At 39.9% G+C, this 20,649-nt stretch overlaps 1 long non-coding RNA gene and 2 pseudogenes across 3 annotated transcripts in view; 1 reads left to right on the top strand and 2 right to left on the bottom strand.

Annotated features, from left to right (window-relative positions):
• The window catches only part of LOC308632773 (centromere protein I-like), a 358,828-nt pseudogene that overhangs the window by 64,361 nt on the left and 273,818 nt on the right, over window positions 1-20,649 (bottom strand). The gene's annotated exons all lie outside the window — the stretch shown is intronic.
• The window catches only part of LOC308632399 (uncharacterized protein C2orf78-like), a 30,835-nt pseudogene that overhangs the window by 7,917 nt on the left and 2,269 nt on the right, over window positions 1-20,649 (bottom strand). Inside the window, exons 2-3 of the transcript in view lie at window positions 19,903-20,492; window positions 19,502-19,792 (exon numbers count right to left, since the gene is read on the bottom strand). The product of the transcript in view is annotated as an uncharacterized protein C2orf78-like (transcript). The remainder of the gene's footprint in view (window positions 1-19,501; window positions 19,793-19,902; window positions 20,493-20,649) is intronic.
• LOC308632634 lies at window positions 7,270-13,136 on the top strand. The gene is made up of 4 exons (XR_014018620.1): window positions 7,270-7,390; window positions 8,028-8,073; window positions 10,421-10,624; window positions 12,177-13,136. It is a non-coding gene; the product is annotated as an uncharacterized lncRNA (long non-coding RNA).

Here is a 20,649-nt window from a genome sequence, read left to right on the forward strand (position 1 = left end):
TGACTTCCTCCCCCATGCAAACAGCCACTATAGAATCTTGGGCTTCTCACATTCTTTGTCTTGCATGTTTGGGTGGAAGGCCAGGAGAAAAGTTAGAACATTAAGAGAACATAAAGAAGTATGGATAACATAAAGAAAAGAGAGGTTAACGTGGACTTTTAAATTTTAACTTTTTGTTAGAAACAAGTCAACTCATTGAGGTCTCATTTTGTGTTAACAAAAGGGGCAATTGATTTTTTTTTTTTTTTTTTTTTTTTTTTTTTTTTTTTTTGCTGGGGGGTCGGGTCCTTGGAATTTAAACCAGGGACACTTTCCCATTACCTCACATCCCCAGCCCTTTTTATTTTTTTTAGAGACAGGGTCTCACTATGTTGCTTAGGGCCTGATGGATTTGTGTAGACATGCAAAGAGAGGCTTGTGGAAAAAGCATTGTGGTTATGCTGTGCACCCAAGGAAGGGGTGTGTCTGTTCAGCCCAACTTCATCTAAATTGCTTTTGCTTTTGATCCCCTGGAGAGTGTTAGTTTCACCACTTTCTCTTGTAATGCGATAAAGTCAGTCAGGACTGAATTGGTAATAATATATATATGAGTACTGAGCTGGTTGTGGGGGAATACAACTATGGGATTTAATCATTTTCCTTGGTGGTAAGGTTTTTTTTTTTTTTTTTTTTTTTTTTGGGGTGGTGGGGGTTTACCAGGGATTGAACTCTACCACTGAGCCACATCACCAGCCCTATTTTATGTTTTATTAGAGACATGGTCGCACTGAGTTGCTTAGCACCTTGCCATTGCTGATGTATCCTTTGAACTTGCAATCTTCCTGCCTCAGTCTCCCAAGCTGCTGGGATTAGAGTCATGTGTCACCCACCCAGAAATGTGGTAAGTTGTTTTTTAAAAAAATATTCTGTTAGTTGTCAATGGACCTTTATTTAATTTTTGGACTTCTTTAGAGAAGAAGTGAATAGATAGTGTGATTCACAATGTCAAGAACCCACAGGAAGTTAAGCGCATATATAGAGAAAATTGCTCATAAATAAAGATAAATATTGCATTTACAGGCCTATTTTCCCATCTCTTACACTGCTAATTATGGAATATAATTTATTTTTTGCTGGTTGTGTGTGGGATAATTCTTAGCTAGGAGGGATTGTGAAATGTTTGGTGGTATAAAGATATGGCTTGGAGTATGTCAACTTTTTCAGGGTATATTTTTTTTTTCTTTTTATCTCAGTCGCATACCTCAGATAGCTTACTTCTATAATACTGGCATGTAATGTAAGACTAAGAACATACAGTGAGTATCTGTAAGCCAGATCATTCCTTGTGTTCTCTTAGAAATCAAGGGTATCCCCAGCTACTATAGGTTAAGGAGATGGAGATGATGGAGACGGGTGCAGACCTCATGAATTCAGCAAAGCCTTTATTCAGCTATGGAGTCAGGCATCAGATGGGCAGACTTTTTGTTTAGAAATGGCTGCTGATCTGGGTTTATATAGGTTACAAACTGGGAGGTAACTTACCCATTGAAGACTTTAACAGGACGTGGGCATTCAGGAAAAAGGTTGCAAAAACTAGAAATTTGTTTTTATTGGCAGTGTTTTCATAGGGCAGAAATGGAGGGTGCATTGTCCTATCCCTGAGAATGGATATATTGGGAAAGGACCAATTCTTGCCCTTTTCCAGGGATGTTTTGTCACTGAGTGATGTTTGCTTCCTTCCCAGGGATTTTTATGTCACTGGGAAAGGAAGTATTGGGAAAGGATCAATGTTATCAATGTTCTGCTTTTCCCTCCCTCCCTCTTCCTAGGCCACACTGTTTTTGGGTTGTCATTTGCATATCTTTTATTTCAGACTCTGAGAAGTCATAATGAATAGTGGCAATGATTTCAGATCTGGTTGCTTCTTGGTGAGAAACGGTGAAGTAGGAGGACCCCTGATCTCAGAGTTCTGGAAAAGAACATGGGTTCTCTGGTGGTTGAGGCTGAAGAAGAGTATATGTGGGAGTAGACTTGGGGCTCAGGCACAGTCTTCCTTTTGTGGTTTCAGAAATTTGGACTGTATTCTGGAGAGGGCTTGAGCCAGACAGGTCACCTCATTAAGAAAATGTTTTTTGTACACAGTTAAGAATAGGGAGAAGAAAGGCTATTATGATAAAGGTGAAGATTAACAGATTTGTTAGTTCTCGGAAAACAATTTTAGCAGGTCCTATCCTTGGGGAGCCTATTTCCCTTAATCAAGGCCATTGTATCCCTTTCAAACTCAGGGTGCACTTTCCATGATCTCAGGAGTTCGGGTCCTTTGGAGCATTGCAAGCATGATTAACTTTGGAACCATATTTTCCTGATGGTCTAATCATTTCCAACCTGTTTGAAAGACTGTGCAGAACTAGAATAGAAATTAACTGTGTAGTTATAGCTAGTAGCCCAGGTATATGTGTAGAAAAGTATTTCAGAGAGTTGAGGGAGGAAATCCCCTTAGCTAAACTGCCCCAAATTTCTTATCAAAAGTAGATGTTTTTGCATTTTCTATGGCAGAACCTGAGATTGTAATTTTAATTCAAACAAGTATTGATATGAAAAAGATCAAGTCCCATTAGGTGATTACATACATTTTGCCATTGTGTCTCAGTGTCATCATATGGATCTCTAGTGACACAAAATTGGGTGATATTACAATGACCCTGAAGTTTCTGAGCCCATTGTCAATGTGGTACTTATTCTCCTAGTCAAATAATCCTTTAGTTGTTGAATTTTGTTTGAATTATCCGGATCCATATGTTCTTGAGTTTGCCAGGTCTCAGTAACATTCTTATGGAATTGTTGAAGGTAATGGACCTGCTGATGCAGTGTCTCCGCTGCAGTCAAAACAACAGTCCCAGCTCTCAGCCACCAGATGAGCCATTTAGTGTGGTGTTTCAGGTGCCTCAGTAGTTCCTACGTGGATGGTACTTAATGGGCCTCCTGCCATGGTACTTTTAATTTTACAAGGATCCCTTTGAGAGTCATTATAGTTTGTGCTGAACTTTGCCATAGAGTTCAAATGTTGTTGTAGCATACACTTTACACATTTAACATAATATAGATTTTTGTGAGGCATCACAAAATTTGAATGGGTATTTGAATGGGTCTGGACCCTAAAACATAGGGATTTAATACACATACTGTGAAGGTACAATTCCTTATGAAAGGAAATGTTACGATAGATAACATTTTTCAACTTATTATATTGAGAATTACCCTTTTAGATCTCCAAAGTCTCCTCAGTCAGACCTATTTTCCATATTGTGTCCTGAATTGGCAGAAAATCCATTCTCATGGCAGGTGATAATTCTCACTTAGACCAGTATCTAGTGATGTTAGAATGGAAAACAGCTCTATAAGCCAGATGTTCTAAATTGTCTCTATGAGGTAATTTTCATCCCAAAGCTCTAGATTCAGCATCAGTCAGTTCCCCAGGAGAACCCCAATGTATAACTTGTCACAACTCATGCATCCATATGGTCCACAGTGCCACAAAGCCAGAACTGGGTGTTTGGGAGGAGAGCATTCGTATTCAGGCAACCTGAACTTCATTGCTTATGTGCCTAGCCACTATAATAGATCACATTCCTGGAGCAGAAAAAAAATAGGCCTTTTTATCTCCTACTTCTTATCTCTCAGAGCCATGCCATGGAAGGATTATTCTATACAGTGCTATTATTTATGAAATGATAGCTATTTGGGTTGAATTTGAAGAATTCCCACATGTTGTCCAGGATACACAGCTTTTGCAACTTCCTATGCGGTGCCATAGCTTCTTGGTGTCTTGTCTGCTTATGCCTGTGACCCTGTGTGCCAGTTCTTCATACACCACTGTATTTAGAAGCATGGCTGGCTGTAGCCAGACTGGAAACATGGAGTAGGTTCTTCCATAATGTCTTTCCTTTGAATGCATGTCCTATGGAATTCAGCCAAATTACTTATTTTCACAATGACATTAAGAAACATCTTCCGGGCTGGGGATGTGGCTCAAGCGGTAGCGCGCTCGCCTGGCATGCGTGCGGCCCGGGTTCGATCCTCAGCACCACATACCAACAAAGATGTTGTGTCTGCCGAGAACTAAAAAAAATAAATATTAAAAATTCTCTCTCTCTCTCTCTCCCTCCTCTCTCACTCTCTCTTTAAAAAAAAAAAAAAAAAAGAAACATCTTCCATTGTTTTCTGCAGTTTTTTTTAAAATTTATTCATTCTAATTTGTTATACATGACAACAGAATGCATTTCAAGTCATAGTACACATATAGAGCACAATTTTTCATGTCTCTGGTTGTACACAAAGTAGAATCACACCATTCATGTTTTCATATATGTACTTAGGATAATGATGTCCATCTCATTCCACCATCTTTCCCAACCCCTGTGCCTTACCTCTCCCTCCCTCCCTTTGCCCTATCTAAACTTCCTCCATTCCTCTCATGCTACCTCCCAACAACCCCATTATGGATCAGCATCCACATATCAGAGAAAACATTTGGCCTTTGGTTTTAGGGTATTGGCTTACTTCACTTATATGGTATTCTTCAACTCCATCCGTTTACATGCAAATGCCATGATTGTATTCTCTTTTAATGCAGAGTAATATTCCATTGTGTATATTACTCTGCATTAAGAAGCCACCATTTCTTTATGCATTCGTCTATTGAGCGATACCTCGGTTGGTTCCATAGTGTAGCTATTGGGAATGGAGCTGCTGTAAACATTGATGTGGCTGCGTCACAAGAGTACACTGATTTTAAGTCCTTTGGGTATAAACAAAGAGTGGGATAGCTGAGTGAAATGGTGCTTCCATTCCCAATTTTCTAAGGAATCTCTATACTGTTTTCCATAGTGGTTGCACCAATTTGCAGTTCCACCAGCATTATATGAGTGTACCTTTTTTCACCACATTTTCTCCAACACTTTTTGTTGCCTGTATTCTTGATGATTGACATTCTGATGGGAGTGAGATGAAATCAATGACAGCAGAATGCATTACAATTCTTATTACACATACACAGCACAAGTTTTCATATCTCTGGTTGTATATAAAGTATGTTAACACCAATACGTGTCTTCATACATCTACTTTGGATAATGATGAATTCATCTATTTCTCCCATGCTCCCACCCCTCCCAACCCCACTGTGAGTCAGCCTCCTGATATCAGAGAAAACATTGGCCATTTGTTTTTTGGGGATTGGCTGACTTCACTTAGCATTATCTTCTGTTCAGTTCCTTAGGCCACTTATTGATTGGGCTATTTGGTTTATGTATTTATTTATTTGGTGTCTAGTTTTTTGAGTTCTTTATATTTCCTAGAGATTAATCCTTTATCTGAGGTGCATGTGGTAAAGATTTTCTCCCAATCTGAACACACTTTAGGAGTCTTGGATTTTTTTTTTTTTTTTTTTTTTGGTGTTAAGCTTTTGAGTTCTTTAGATATCCTAGAGATTAATGCTCTGATTTGCATGTGATAAAAATCTGCTCCCATTCTGTAGGCTCTCTTTTCACCTCACTGATTGTTTCTTTTGCTGAAAAGAAACTTTTCAGTTTGAATCCATCCCATTTATTGATTCTTGATTTCACTTCTTGTGCTTTAGGAGTCTTGGATTTGTTTTTGTGGTGTTAAGTTTTTTGAGTTCTTTAGATATCCTAGAGATCCGTGCTCTGATTTACGTGTGATAAAAATTTGCTCCCATTCTGAAGGTTTTCTCTTCACGTCATTGGTTGTTTCTTTTGCTGAGAAAAGCTTTTCAGTTTTCATCCATCTCATTTATTGACTCTTGATTTTCATTTCTTGTGCTATAGGAGTCTGGGTAAAGGAGGTCAGGGCCTATTCCTACATGATAAAGATTTGGTCTTACTTTCTATTAGGCACAGGGACTTTGATTTCATTTCTAGGTCCTTGATCCACTTTGAGTGGAGTTTTGTGCATGGTGTGCATGATGAGAGAGATAGGGACTTAATTTCATTTTATTGCATATGGATTTCCAGTTTTTCTAGCACCATTTGTTGAAGAGGCTATCTTTTCTCCAGTATATGTTTTTGGCACCTTTGTCTCATATGGGTTTGTCTCTGTGTCCTCTATTGTGTATCTCTGGTCTACAAGTCTGTTTTGGTGCCAATACCTTGCCATGTTTGTTACTATTGCTCTGTAGTATAGTTTAAGGTCTAGTAAAGTGATGCTACCTGCTTCAGTCTTCTTGCTAAGGATTTCTTTGCCTATTTTGGCTCTCTTATTTCTTTTTGATCTATACCCAAAGGACTTAAAAACAGCATACTCCAGGGACTCAGCCAGATCAATGTTTATAGCAGCATAATTCACAATAGCTAAAATGTGGAACCAAACTAGATGCCCTTCAGTAGATGAGTGGATAAAAAACTGTGGCATTTATACACAATACAATGTTATTCAGCAATAAAAAAGAATAAAATCATGGCATTTGCAGGTAAATGGATGGATTAGAGAAGATAATGCTAAGTGAAGTTAGCCAAACCTAAAAAACCAAATGCCAAATGTTTTCTCTGTTATAAGAAGGCTGATTCATAGTGGTGTAGAGATGGGGAGCATGAGAGAAATAGAAGAACTCTAGATAGGGCAGAGGGTTGGGAGGGGAATGGAGGAGGCATGGGATTAGAAATATGAGTGTGATGGATGGACATCATTATCCTAAAGTTCTTGTATGAAGACATGAATTGGTGTGAATATAGTTTGTATTCAACCAGAGATAGGAAAAATTGTTCTCTGTGTGTAATAAGAATTGTAATGCATTCTGCTGCCATATATAAATTTAAAAAACGTTCAAAAAATAAAATTAATTAATTTTAAAAAAGATTTCTTATACAACATGATGAGTACATAGTTCTGGTTTGGTTTTTTTTCATCTTTATTTTGAGGAATTGAATTTTTATTTGATTTGAAATATTTTAATTGATACATAATTGAAGATATTCATGGTATACAAGGTGATATTTCAATATATATGTTTACACACTATGTATAACAATAGGGTAAGTGGCCTATATATACATCTTAAGTATATATCTGTGTTAGAGAACATTCAAAAACTTTATAAGGAGTCATTTTAAAGTATGCAGTTCATTGTTGTCAAACTCAGTTTCCCTACCCTATAAAACATTACTTTTTTTTCCCCCAAGAGCACTCTTACACCTATAAACCATCCTGTCTCCAAACTGCACTCCCCAACTCTTTCCAGCCTCTGCTAATCAATGTTTGTCTCTCTCTTAGGAGATCAACTCTTTGAGCTTCTAGATACACATGAGAACATGTAGAAGTATTTCCGCCTGTGTGAAACCCTTTGGTTACCTTGCTACAGCATACCAATCTCCTGATTGTTTCATCTAGTTCAGTGGTAAGTTTTTTGTTTTTTATTTGTATTCTTTACTTCTTAATGTTGGAATTCCCCAGGGGTCAGACCTTTGCCATTTTCTCTTTTTCAGCTGCATTAAGTGATTTTTATCTAATGCCATGGTTATTCTCTAATGACTCCCAGATTAATTTTCAAGCCCTAAATTACACTGTGAGGTTTAATTTTCTATTCAACCTCTTGAACCCAACATGAACAAAATAGAACTCGAGTCCATGCTTCTCCAAATCTTCCTCCAGTTTGCCACATCTCTATCTCAGAATTCACCTAGTTGTTCAGGAAAAAAAAATGTAGGAGTCATGTGTTACTCTTCTCTTTTCTTCCTCCTAATATACAAGCCATCAAAAAATCCTAATTTAGGGCTGGGGATGTGGCTCAAGCGGTAGCGCACTCGCCTGGCATGCGTGCGGCCCGGGTTCGAACCTCAGCACCACGTACAAACAAAGATGTTGTGTCCGCCGAACACTAAAAAATAAATATTAAAAAAAAAATCCTAATTTCTCTATCTTCAAAACAGACTGAATCCAAAATGTAACCACTTGTCCGTCATCTGTGAGACTAGCCTAAGACTCTTGCCTGGAATATAGTAATAACCTAATGGGTCTCTCTGCTTTTCCCTCAGTCCTCTTCATTCCTGCCTTCCCATTATAGCTTCGTATTTCATACAGGTAAGACAAATTGTCCCACTCTTCTTCTCAACCTCACTGGTGGCCTCATTTACATATCTGTACCAGGCTAAATGGACCTTTTATAAAATAGTCTCTGCCTTTCTTTCCGAGTTCTTATGACTCTTTTTTCTTAATCAGTATGCTGCATCCTCACCAGCCTCTGCTATTCCGTAACATGCCACATAAGTTAACATTCAGGGCCTTTTCACTGCCTTAACCTCTCTGCAGAATGTTCTTTCCTAGTGGCATGGCTTATATGCTTATGAGATTCTCTGCCTATATTGCCTCTATAGACAGACCTTCCCTAACCACCTTATGTATAATAGCAACCACCTCCACATTCTGTCCCCAATCCCTGCTTTTTCTTCTTAGCACCTGATGGTATATATTGCTTCTAATGTTATGGTCAGTCTTCTTCTCTGGGATGTAAACTCTGTAAAAGCAGGTATATTATATGAGATACAACTGTATAACCAGCACATGGAAGAATACCTGGCACATGGTAAGGAGTGCAATACATATTAATTCAGTTTATGAATGGATGAATGGGATTTCTTTTATCCAATAACATAGTTTTTGTTTGAATGAATAGGAAATTAAAGAAAGTTAAGGATGTGCCCATAAAGACAATGATAAATAAATTCATGTTCATTCCTCAAATGATACGAATTCTTTTTTTTAAGACTGGGAGAGTTATTCAGTAGTAGTAAAGAAAAAATTTATTTTTTTAAATACTATTTCAGTTGATGGTGGGCTTTATTTGTTTACTTATTTTTATTCATTTACACTGCTGCAAATCAAACCTAGTTCCTCCCCATATGCTAGGCAAGCTCTCTGTCACGAGGTACAACCCCAGCCCCTCAAAATTTATATTTTCAACAAGACAGTTTACTTCATATGAAATTCATAAAGTGCCTCAGTATTACTTTTGAATGGAAAGTTGCAGTTAGTGTATTTAGGCCTGAACATTTAAAAAGCAGATATATACATATTCATATACACTCGCATACAATAGTTTCATGAAAGCCTATCTGTATAAACAGAAGCATCTTCTTTCCTCAACAAATTCCTACCAGGAGGCCATCAGCTACTCAGTACTCTTAGAGTCGTATGTGGTGTATCCTATGAATTTGGTACTGTTGCTCCTGTTTAAGAAAACGGGGTAATATCTACATTGGTTTCACAGAGGCATCAAAGTATTCTGCATGATTATGTTTGTGGATTGTCTACTACTATGCAGCTCCTAGTTTACAAAAATGTGGAAAATCCCACCACAAAGCAGATGTCTCTCTTCATGTATAATTTGGTGGAAGGCAGAGCATGGTGAGGAGGTCAGTTTTTACTAGTGAGCTGAAAATCTAAATCATGAAATATAGTTAGCCACACCAAGGCCCTCCTGAGCCATGGACAGAAGGCCATTCTGAGTATTCCTTGAAGATGGCAGTCTGTTAGCGAAATGAATAGGGAAGCACAAGTTGAGCCACTGGGCCTCTCTAGAATTCAGGAAGGATTTTAATCTGGCATGTTCAGTTTGTATGTCAACATTCATTTAACTTTTATCATGTGGTTGTGTTCTTTGATAAGGGGACAGCTGTGATCATGGGATAGAAGAATGATGGACCTTACTTCCTATAAAGACTTTGAAGCCAAGGAACCCCTCTGAGAATAAGTGCTCCCAATACCAGTTCCATTTCTTTTCCTGAAGACAGCTCATGTTTATTGTCCTTTCTTCTGTACTTTCCTGCACCAGAAAAGGAAGCAGCAAAGCTTAATAGAGAAGGGCAATAGACTAAATTTAAACTATCGTAGTAATGTACTACTAGAGGTTTTTCTAGGATTTCGAGGTCAATATATGTTCCTTTCTCAAAGGGTTTGTATGTGCACAGGCAGCCAACCATGGTTGTCAAGTAATGATAAAATTGTTCATAGATAGATCTTGCTGCTAAAAAAGGAGTCTGATTTTGCCATTTGAACCAACTCAGTTTTCTTTGCAGCAAACTTTCACGATATCTGTGCATAATTTATCAGAGCTGGTTCAGTATACTGGTATCCATGCTGAGGAGTGCAGAGTCGAAGATCCCAGGAGGAAATAGTACCACTAAAGGGCGGTCATAATTTACATATGTGTTCACATACCTTCTCATAGAAATCCCAAATGAAGAGCAACAAGAAAGTACTGCTACTCTCCAATGACATTGCAGTAGTGGACAGCCATCCTACATAGTGAATCAGTTTAGACATAGAGTTCATGAATCTACCAGGTTGTCTCTAGAGGACTGCTCATCATTGGTTTCATGCGAATGACCACAGAAAGCCACAACAGCCAATTTTGCAATGGCTCTTTCAGACTGTGAAGAACACTGCACTTGAAAGAAATGTTGATGTAAAGAAGAAGCTTCATGTCTGAGAAACTACTAAAAGGAATCCAGCTCAGGAGCTGAAGGAATTGTGACCAACAAAAGAGGCCATCCCAGAGAGGAAGGATCTTAAACAGGAACAAAACCCTTCCTATAGGAAGCAGTGTGCCCTGATCATAGTGTCCAGGAAGTTGGTAAAGTCTTATCTCCGTGTTCATAATTTTTAATTTTATACCAAATACATTCTTCTTGTAATGTATCTTAACCAAAGATAGAGCCCCAGTAAGATCAACTCATCTCTGACACAGTTGCTATAGTGAAGTAGCACAGAGTTGTTCACACTGACCCACATCCCTAGCCCCTGAAGCTGTTCTAATGGGAGGAATCTACTGTGACTGAGACAATCAGAAAGACTCATCTCTTTTTTTCCACGTTCTTCAGCATAGCTACCAGAATGTAGCCCTGGTAAAACTGAGAATTCCATTTTTTTTTTTTTTTTTTAAGGATGGACATTAGCTGGACCTAACAGCAGTTTTAGAGGTTCTGGAAAAGGTTGCCGATTTCTTAGTAGAAGCAGTCAGATATAGAAGAACTGTATCCAAAGGAGAGAAAAAGAATAAATTGAGTAGATATAATCCATTCAAAGAAAGAAACAAGCAGTGTTTATAACACAAAGATAGAAGAAGTGAGGAACCCGTAGAGAGCCCAGATTTGCTTCCATGAATCCAGCCCAGTGTGGTGAGACTCTGCTGATTCTATATGAGGAAAAGTTCTTTGTTCTCCATGTTGCAGTAATCAGACCCAGCACTTTGCTTGGTTATGACAATGCGGGTAATGGTTAAATTTATTCCTTGTCTGCCAAAGGAGAAAACAGCTTGTCACAATTCTGGGGCACTCATTCAACTCCAGGCAGTGGAAAGTCAAACATCTGCACAAGTAAATGCCCTTCCCACCACAGCATGGTCTCTTTTGTGTTCCCTGAATCCCTCACAACTGTGCCTGCTACTGTGCATTTCTGGGGGGGGGGGGGTCTGTGAAGCAGAGATGCTGAGACCAACCACAAGGCCCCTGTGATGCACAGCATGGGTAACTGCCACAGCCCTGTTGCAGTGCAACAGGTGGAGCACCATTCTCTTCCTTTGCTCATGCCTAAAGCAGTTTCCCTCCACTGTTAAGTCCTTCTCATTAAGATTCAGGTTAAATCTGTTGCTTTTCCTTCATGGATTTATTAGCACTTAGTAATGTATTCTTTTAAGTGCCTCCATTCTTTTATCTGTGCTTCCTCAAAATTCCTAGTGCTTGTATGGTACATCGTATCAGAATGCTATTTATCTTTTTTTGTGTGTCTTCCATCTCTCCACAGTGATTGGACACTTTTTGTGGACATATACTCTGTTCCTTACATATATTTTATATTCCTAGGGCTTACCAAAGTAGGTTCTCAGAACTTGATGGTATAGGTAGTGGCTAGATCCTTCTACTAAATTTAGAGTTTGGTATTTTCTAACTCTAATATTAATCAGTTCAAGTCAAGGGACTCTGAAAGTAACTAAATACAGATTCAACAGATCCAGAGTAACTACACTATATAGTCCTTGGTTCCTTCTGTGAAGGATTTGGTACAAAGAAAAACTGATCCTGATTATTTTCTCTGAGAGTCCTGGGAGGTCAAGGAAAAAGAAACAGTCTCAGTCCAGGAAAGAGTGAGTGTGTTTGTTTATTGTTTTTTATTTATTTATTTACCAGTTTTCCACAGAGAATTCCACGTGTTTCTACTCCCCAAGCAGTGTTGGCACTGGCTGACTGGAGAAACTGTGGACACAGCTTCCTGGGCACCTGCACATGGCACAATCCATGGATTGTAGGAACTGGACTGGAGAGGGGAGAGTCTGAGACCATGAGGCTGAATCATTCCAAGCAGACCTCACAGCTGCTAACACTGGGAGAGCAATGCTAAGTCACTGGAATGCCTGCAACTTCAGACATTGAGTTGGGCATTGGGCATCTCACTCTAATGGCATCAAAAACGTGTTGTAAAGTGTCTTCTGCAGCCTGTAGCCAGAGCTCATTAGGAGATGTGATTGTTAATTTTAGGTATCAGCTTTACTGCATTTAGGAATAGGAACATGGTTAGGAATTACTTCTGGGTGAGAATTTCAGGGGTGTTCTGAAGGAAATTGACATGTGGTTGTACAGAATGAGTGGGGAATATCTACCGTCAATATGGGTGGACACAATGCAGTCAGCTTCGGGTCCACATAGAAATACAAGAAAGACAGAGGTAAGTCACTCATCTTTTTCTGCCCCTGGGAAATAAAATCTGTTCATTTTAGAGGATGGATTCCAAGACTGGCACCAAGTGACTCCTGGATTCTCAGGTCTTTGGACTTGGACTGAGAATTATGCCATTAGCTTCCTTGGTTCTGAGGGTTTTGGATGTCGACTGAGCCACATGAGCAGCATTCCAGGGTCTCCATCTTGGAAAAAGGCTTCTGTGAGATTTCTCATCTTCTGTAATTATATGAGCCATGTGGTCTCTACCTAGATTTCACAGTATGTTGCAGAAAACCTAAGAGCATAGATGGAGGCATGACACAGGATCAGAGCCACCAAAGAGACTTCCCTTTGGGGCAATGACTTGGCATTGTAGGAGTAGGGCACCCCTCAAGACCCTAGAACCAAAGAGCCATCAGCCAACAATTCCAGTCTGGACAAGATGAGGGAAACTCCTAACTTCTGAGAGCTGCTGGGTAAAGTGAGCCCCTCAAAAATATAGCAATGGGCTGTCTGAGGCCTTGGGGGATCCAACCCTTGTCTTAGTGTGCACCTGTGCAGGACATGGAACCAAAAGAGATTGTTCTCCAACTTTACGACTTAATGTTTTCCCTTTTTTGTCTGGCCTTGAACTTGGGAATCCTCCCACCTCAGCCTTTCCAGTAGTGGGATCACAGGCATGCGCTACCATGCCTGCTCCGGTCACTCCATTCTTCATTTGTTCCTCCCTTTTGGAATGGGGGACAGACCGTCGTATACCTGTTCCACCATTGTATTTTGGAAGCATGTAACTTATTCATTTCACAGGCTCACAGCTGGTGAAGGATGAATTGTGTCTTGAGTCTTACCCACATCTGATTTATCGGAACCTTTGGACTTTTGAGTTCAATACTCTTGATGCTTTAAGAAAAGGGTAGGCTTTAGTTGGTCAAGGTAAGACAAGTGTAAACTACTACTTTCCAGAGCATTTCTAAGAAATTTAGGGATTCTCTGTCAGAATCTAAGAAGAAGGATGAAAAACTAACCTTCCCATTCAACTGAACATTTTATTTTTCTTTTCTCTTTGAACTCATAAGAATATCATGATATGAATTTCTAAGAGTCCTCAATAAGGTAGTCTTGATAATGGAAAATGACTTCAGTAGTTATTTACTTCTAAATTGAGTCTTTAGAAGAAAGTTTAGGTGCCAAACCCTGCCCCTCTCAAAAAAAACCAGTCTGGTCCCTCTAAAAAGGCATGAACAAGTGGGTCATAAAGTACTTCAGGATACCAAGAATGGATTCAGTTTGTGAGTCCAATGGAGAAACCCCATGAGAAAGCCAGCAAGCTAAGGTTAGGGAGCAAGTTTCACAGCCATATTTTCATATTAAGAAAAAAAGTTAGAAAGTATATTAAATTTCTGCGCATTCAACAGCAACGTCCGAACTGTTGGACAATGACAATGTTTGATTAGGAGGTGCACAGTCATTCGGCAGTCTGATGATGCCATCTAGCCATGATGAATTAAAGTTTGGCCGAATCTTTTCCTTTCAATTCAATAAATCCACTTATTCAATGTATACAAGTAGACACTGTGCTCAGCCTACACAGGGAACACAAATGTGAAGGAGACTCAAGACTCAGGTCCTACCTTGTGGGAAGTGAAAATAGTTATTGACAGATAACTCCATGATTGGGTAAATGATCTAAGTTGTGTTCCAGATGAAAAGAGCTCTGAGAGTTTTACAGAGAACAGAATCGATCTACTTGAAGAGAGGAACTGGAAATCCTTCTAGAAAAGCAGGGAAGGCAGAAAGAGTAGTTAGAAGGCAAATGATAACATACCTCTTTGGGCAAGATAATGCCCTGAGAACATGAGAGTTCAATTTGCCTGAAATTAGAATGTGTACAAGGGAACAACTAATGGGAGCAAAGCTTGTCCAGGAAATGGGGTGGATGTCAAAAGGTCAGGCCTGAGAGCCCAGCCCTCCTTCCCTTCTTCTATTGTACTTGTAAATGGATTTTCAGCAAATTGACTTCTTTAAATGACTACTTGAAAGTCAGTTCCTGTCTTCCACAAATTTCTCTAATAATCAAGATATACTCACCATATTTCCCCATTATTTTCTTGATTGCAGTCATCAATGACAGGAGGAAAGATGGCCAATAGTTTTTATGGTTGAACTGAATTATCACCCACTATACATAATGTTTTTCTTGACTAAATTGCTTAAGAATCAAGAATGCATTCAGGGCAAGCACAATTCAGCAGCCTTTTTTTTTTCCTCAGTTGTAGTTTCAACAAAGGCCTCTTTTACAAGATAGCCAGTGTAACAGAACAGAGTATGGCAGTCCTTATCCAAGGGGGTTCTGTTATCAAAGCCTGGTAAGTGGGATCACAGAGGCACTCCTGGGATGAATCCCCAGAATGACCCTGGCAGCAAAAAAATGGAAGAGGATAACAGCAAATGGACTCATTACTTTTAGAGTTGCTTAGTGCTCAAGGGTTCATGGACCTGTCCACCACTGGTGGCTTAGTTTGCTTCGCATTTGTGGTGTATTCTGCAGGGTGTGTGGATGATCCAGGTGAGGTGGGGAAGTATCAACGGGGTGAAATGTTTTCATTCACCTCCAGGGTACTCCCCAAATGGGACAGAGCCCTCCCCTGGCCTTCATGTGGAAGGAGCCTCCATGGTCAGATGTCAGGACCAAGAATTTCTGAGACACAAAAGAGAAAACAGATGGCATTAGAAAGAAGACCAACATCATCCCAGCCCATTCTAGTACAAAGTGTGTTTACCTCACCAAATTCTACTTGAAAATATTTAAAGAAAAAAATATGTTGTGGTTCTTATCAAATAAATTCTGTTTCCTACAAGAAGGTGGACCGCATCAAGGAAGCTCAAATCATGATGAGAGTATTGGCATATTCAAAAACCTACACTCCTTGTAGCACAATTAGATTAGTACAATGAATATAACGAGAACAGGCCAAGAGGGGTTCAGTTCTACCCTCAAGTAGTCATTCGCTATCATTAAGTTGCTCTGCCTAGAGCATCATAAAAGTAGGTACAGTACCTTGTATTTCTTCCATCGTTTTTCCTCTCGGCTACCTATTTGCATTTATCCCAGTACCTGTAAGAGCACATTCTGTTAACTTACAGGAGGATTGTTAAGTGACTTTATGTGTGGTTATTTTAATTTAATCTGAGTAACTGACATTTTCTGTGCTATACTTTTTCATATTTGTGTCCAAACTTGGTTAGGGAAACTTGTCTGGGAATGAATGTTCATAATTATTACTGCTCACTAAACCACTATTTCTTTCAGTCTAAAACATTGTGCCTCATTTTCATGGCAAGGTTATTTAATTTTTTATTCAGTAAGGATTGAACCCAGGTATGTTTTCCTACCGAGCTACATTTCAAGCCCATTTTATGTTTTATTTTTGAGATAGAATCTCTCTAAGTTTCTCAGGGCCTTGCTCAGTTGTTGAGGTCGGCCTTAAACTTGTGATTCTTCTGAGTCTCCTGGGACTTTGAGATGACAGGCACCAGGCCCAGCTGAATTTTACTTTATTTTTTTAAACCAGTTTGAGAAACATTATCTTTAGTTCTAGTTATAAGTGAAACCCATTCATATTTCTTATGCCACTGATTGATATGACCACATATCCCAGTCATCAAATGCTTTTGCCAGGTGTGGGTTGGGGGGTGGGTGGCTGGGATTTCAGGAAGGTACCACCATATCAGCTTGGAATTTAGATCTTAAAATAACAATTTATTTATATTCAAAAACTAAGCACTCATTTAATAACAGGGGCACAAAGTAGTTTTGAATGTGGGGAAGAGGCATGGTTCCCAGTCTGGAAGTTTTCTTTCCATGTGTCCTAAACTCCAGTAATTTTACAATCTTTCCAGTTAGACTGTTAGACTCCAGATTTTCTTGAGAGTTTCATTAGTTTCCATAATCTTCAAAAGAAAAGTGGGTATTTGACATGCATTAAAATGTAGTATTCCCTAGCCAGCACTCTCTAGGTTGTACCAGCTATATAATTCATCTTATAATTCAGAGCCCAAAGTCAACTGTCTCTTTCTTGTCTTTTCCATAATTCCATCTTATCTCCTCCTCCACATATTTTTTTCTTTAGTCGGGATTACAGTGCCCCTGGGAATCCGCACCTTTTTCTTCATTTATCTAGCCACTGTTTCTGTGTTTTCTACTCCATCCCTTTCCTAGAGTTTGTCATCTCTATGCCAGTTCTCTGACGTGGTTTCCTCAATATTCAAGTCACATTTCCTTCATAGAACTTTCCCTCTAAACCCCCCTCATGGTCATGAAAAGCTGGGGAACTGCTAGAGATGCAGAGGCACTGCATCTCCCACAAAGCCTCTTGCGAATCTAAAATGTCCCCAAGTTGCCTCATTGATAAAATGTATTGTGGAGGCAGTGAAAGGAAGCGACAGGAATGAGCAGAGGGGGCGTTTACAGTAGAGAGGGATGCATCTACAAGTGCTTGGAGTGCCCTTCTTGAAGGCACTCAAGCCCAAACTGTCATTCCTGGGAAAAATCACCTAAGGTTGTAGGTCTTTCATATGAAGTAGCCAGGATAGAGCTGGACCTTGCTGGTCAGGTGACAACCCAAGGAGACCAGAGCCTTAAATGGCCTCATGCACAGTGGGTGGTGTAGAGGACACACAGCAGCTGCTCCTTTCAGAGTCCCATGTTCAAAATTCCTGCACACTACATCTAAGACCCTTTATCTCCTTTCTTCCAGGATGATGCCTGGTGGCACGCCCACTAACACCAATCTGTCATTTTACCAATCTGTCAATTATGCTCCCAAGGATTTATGACCAGGGGTGAGAAGCTGGTGAGTGGGGCTAGAATCAACTCCTGCAAAATCTGACCAGTGGAGGAAGCTCTACAATGCCTAGCTTTTAAAGGAAAATAGATCTGGAAGAAAGTGAACCCCAGTAGTTAAAAGAAACCAGTGATCCTGCTGACTCTGTTTTTTAAAATCATTTTGCTTTTGGGTAGGTGTTTCCCAAGAGATCTCCCCTCTGTTACACTCACATAAACCTCATATTCAAAGAGGATTTGCTGATTCAAGTAAAACAGCCGACTTCCTATACGAATCAGGGATTGAAACCCAGGACATTGCATTTGTTTTCAGCTTGTGTAATTTTCTACCCCAAATTTGTAGCCTGAGGTATTATTGATGGAGTGACTTATTACTTAGAAGAGAATGTAAGACTATAATAATACTTATAAGATGTGTTGAAAGTGTTATGTTGAATTAAGACAGAAGAGGCCGGACACCTAAGCAATTTTCAGGAAGCAGATTTATTAATTGCAGGGTTCAGAAGTGGCTCATGCCTAAGAATTCTTCCTCTGAACACAGATGATAGAAATTCCCTTAATTTTCTACCCATTGGAGTCCAGTGGGGTCGGTAGGAGGTTCATATACCAATGGAGTTTCATTCTATCTTCTAGACAGTCACAGGTTTCACAGTTTTTACCAAGAAAACATAAAAATCTTTTTTTTTTAAATAAGAAGCTTTCAGACTACTCTGTCACACCTTTTGTGTGCAAACCTGGCATTTTAAAAAAAAGAGGAAAGTACCAACCTCAGTATCCTCTGCAGACATCCTGCTGATCTGACAAAGAGAAGCTTAATTATGGCAGGAGTCTTCTGGGTGGGGATCACTGACGTGCTTCAATAGTGCAAAAGCAATGGGTTCACAAAGACACCTGCATGATGAAGTTCCAGCCCCTGAAACCAGGAAAAGGTGTTTATATACCCAAGTGCAAATAGAGTGCCATGTTCTACTTGTAGGTATGCATGTGATTGAATTTGTACTCACCTTTTTTTCCAGTAAGGTGCAGCAGGCCTGCTACCCATTATGTCATAGGAGATTTTGTATGTCACCACCTTGAAAGTTTATTCTTTGGTTTTAAAGCTTATCTCTGAGGACACTTTCTGAAAAATTTATTTGGTAGCTCCCTGGAAGGTTGTTCTATGGTAACCTATTTGTGAAAGTATAACTTAAAGATCCAGCTCAGGTGTACCAGCTCCAGTGCCTTTTTCCTGCCAAACATAATTGTGTATATATCTCTTGGGGTTTCCTAAAGTGACTGTGTGGTCATTGGCTTTAAGATGACTGAAAGCACATTGTAGGTCACCCTCCCATCCCCAATAAACACTAACATGTATGCCAATGCAAGGCTTCACTATTTAACTCATGGATCCCTTGCAGAAGTATCTGGGAAGACAGTTTTACACAGCACATAGTAGATCACACCTAAGGTAAACAGTACCCCATCTACTTCTCTGTTGACTCTTTCCCTTCAGGATATGAGTGTGGTAGATTATGCCTAAAGAAATGGAGGCATTGCAGATACTGGTCAAACAGAGGGCATAGAGTATTGGTCAGGTCCTGGCAGGAGCCAATACAGGACAAAATCCAGTCAATTCAACATTTTGATAAATACTGATTGAACAGCTGGTTCTAGGTGTTAGGGATATAACAGTGAATGAGTCCAGCAGGTGGATGCTGTTATTGGGTAAGTGCTATTCTTGTGGATGTAGAGCTCCTAAGGTAGGAATCAGGCTCATCTGCTCCCATTGAGCATAATCCCCCAAGTAACTCATTTTTCCTAATGTTTTTAAAACATTTTTTTAGTTGTAGATGGACACAATGTCTTCATTTTATTTGTATGTGGTGCTGAGGACAGAACCAAGTGCCTCACATATGCTAAGCAAGCCTTCTACCACTGAGGTAAAACTCGGCCCCTCCTGAGGCTTTTTAAAGGTCTCTTGGCAAAGCTCAGGTTGGTTTCTCTTCTGCTTCATCTTGGGCACGGTTGGCTTCTCTTCTGCTTTGACTTATTTGACTGGCTGCTTATTCTCCTGGGCTTTCCTGGAGTTGTTTTCTCTGGTCTTCTTGGTCTTCTCCTGCCCATGGTCCTTAGCCTTGCCATTCCTGCTGGATGCAGCTTTCTTAGGTTTGCTGTTAGAGTGCTTGGCTGTGTGCACATGGGCCCTACTACTGTCTGCATTCCTGTGAACAACTTCTTCTAATGCACACTCTAGGTTTCTGGTTACCTTTTGGCCTGAGGAGTTCCATCAGGACACTCTTAGGCTTTATGTTTGTTGTTCCTCACTGGAGGACTAGGACCCTTTATGACACTTGAATTTTCTTGCCCCTGATTCACCATGATGGCTCTGGTGTCATTGGATTTTTTTTTTGTGGGACTTTCAGTTTGGTCAAAGTCTTTCAAGGAACTGAAAAGCTCAGGATGGTGAATATCCTCTACCAGGGCAGTGAGATCTGCGAAACCACTGCTAGATTCAATCCCATTTTCAAGTGTGCCTTGGTCCTCAAGACTCAGGCTGTTGTTTCCCAGATGGATATTTTCAGAATGTGGCTTCTCCCCTTGGTCCAGAAGACAAATGGAGGCCAGCAGCTGGTGGATTTAAGTAATGTCTAAAGGGAATAGTGGAGGATCCTGGTTTTTCGTGGTAAACTTGTAGGCATCCAGAGGCTTTGAAAGCATGGTTTTAATCTCATTTAGTTTCTTACAATTTGTTCCTGGCTTTGAGTTGGAGGCAATGTCCAGAAAGTAGTAGAACTCTGGACTGGAGTTATTACTGAAATGTCCCCATGTTTAGTTTGTGAGTTCCTCTCAAGTATTTGGCTTTTTATATTACTGTAGGATTTGGGAATTCTGGAGGTTGTAGCAGACAAAATGTCTGGGAGGTTGCAATCCCAAGGAAGCCTCCATCCCTAGGAAAGTTTCCATCACTGCAAAGGAAGGAATGAAGAAAGATTGTAAGTTGGATGCTCCCTCTATGCAGAAACACTCTAATTAGGGAACCTTCCAACTGTGGTGAAGGCATTTCTAGTAGCAGTTTTTATGGACCATGGACGGGCTTCTGTTAGGAGGTGCCTGTTAGTTACA

This window comes from Spermophilus citellus, assembly GCF_964194105.1.
Source record: "Spermophilus citellus genome assembly, chromosome: 13".
NCBI classification, from domain to species: domain Eukaryota; kingdom Metazoa; phylum Chordata; class Mammalia; order Rodentia; family Sciuridae; genus Spermophilus; species Spermophilus citellus.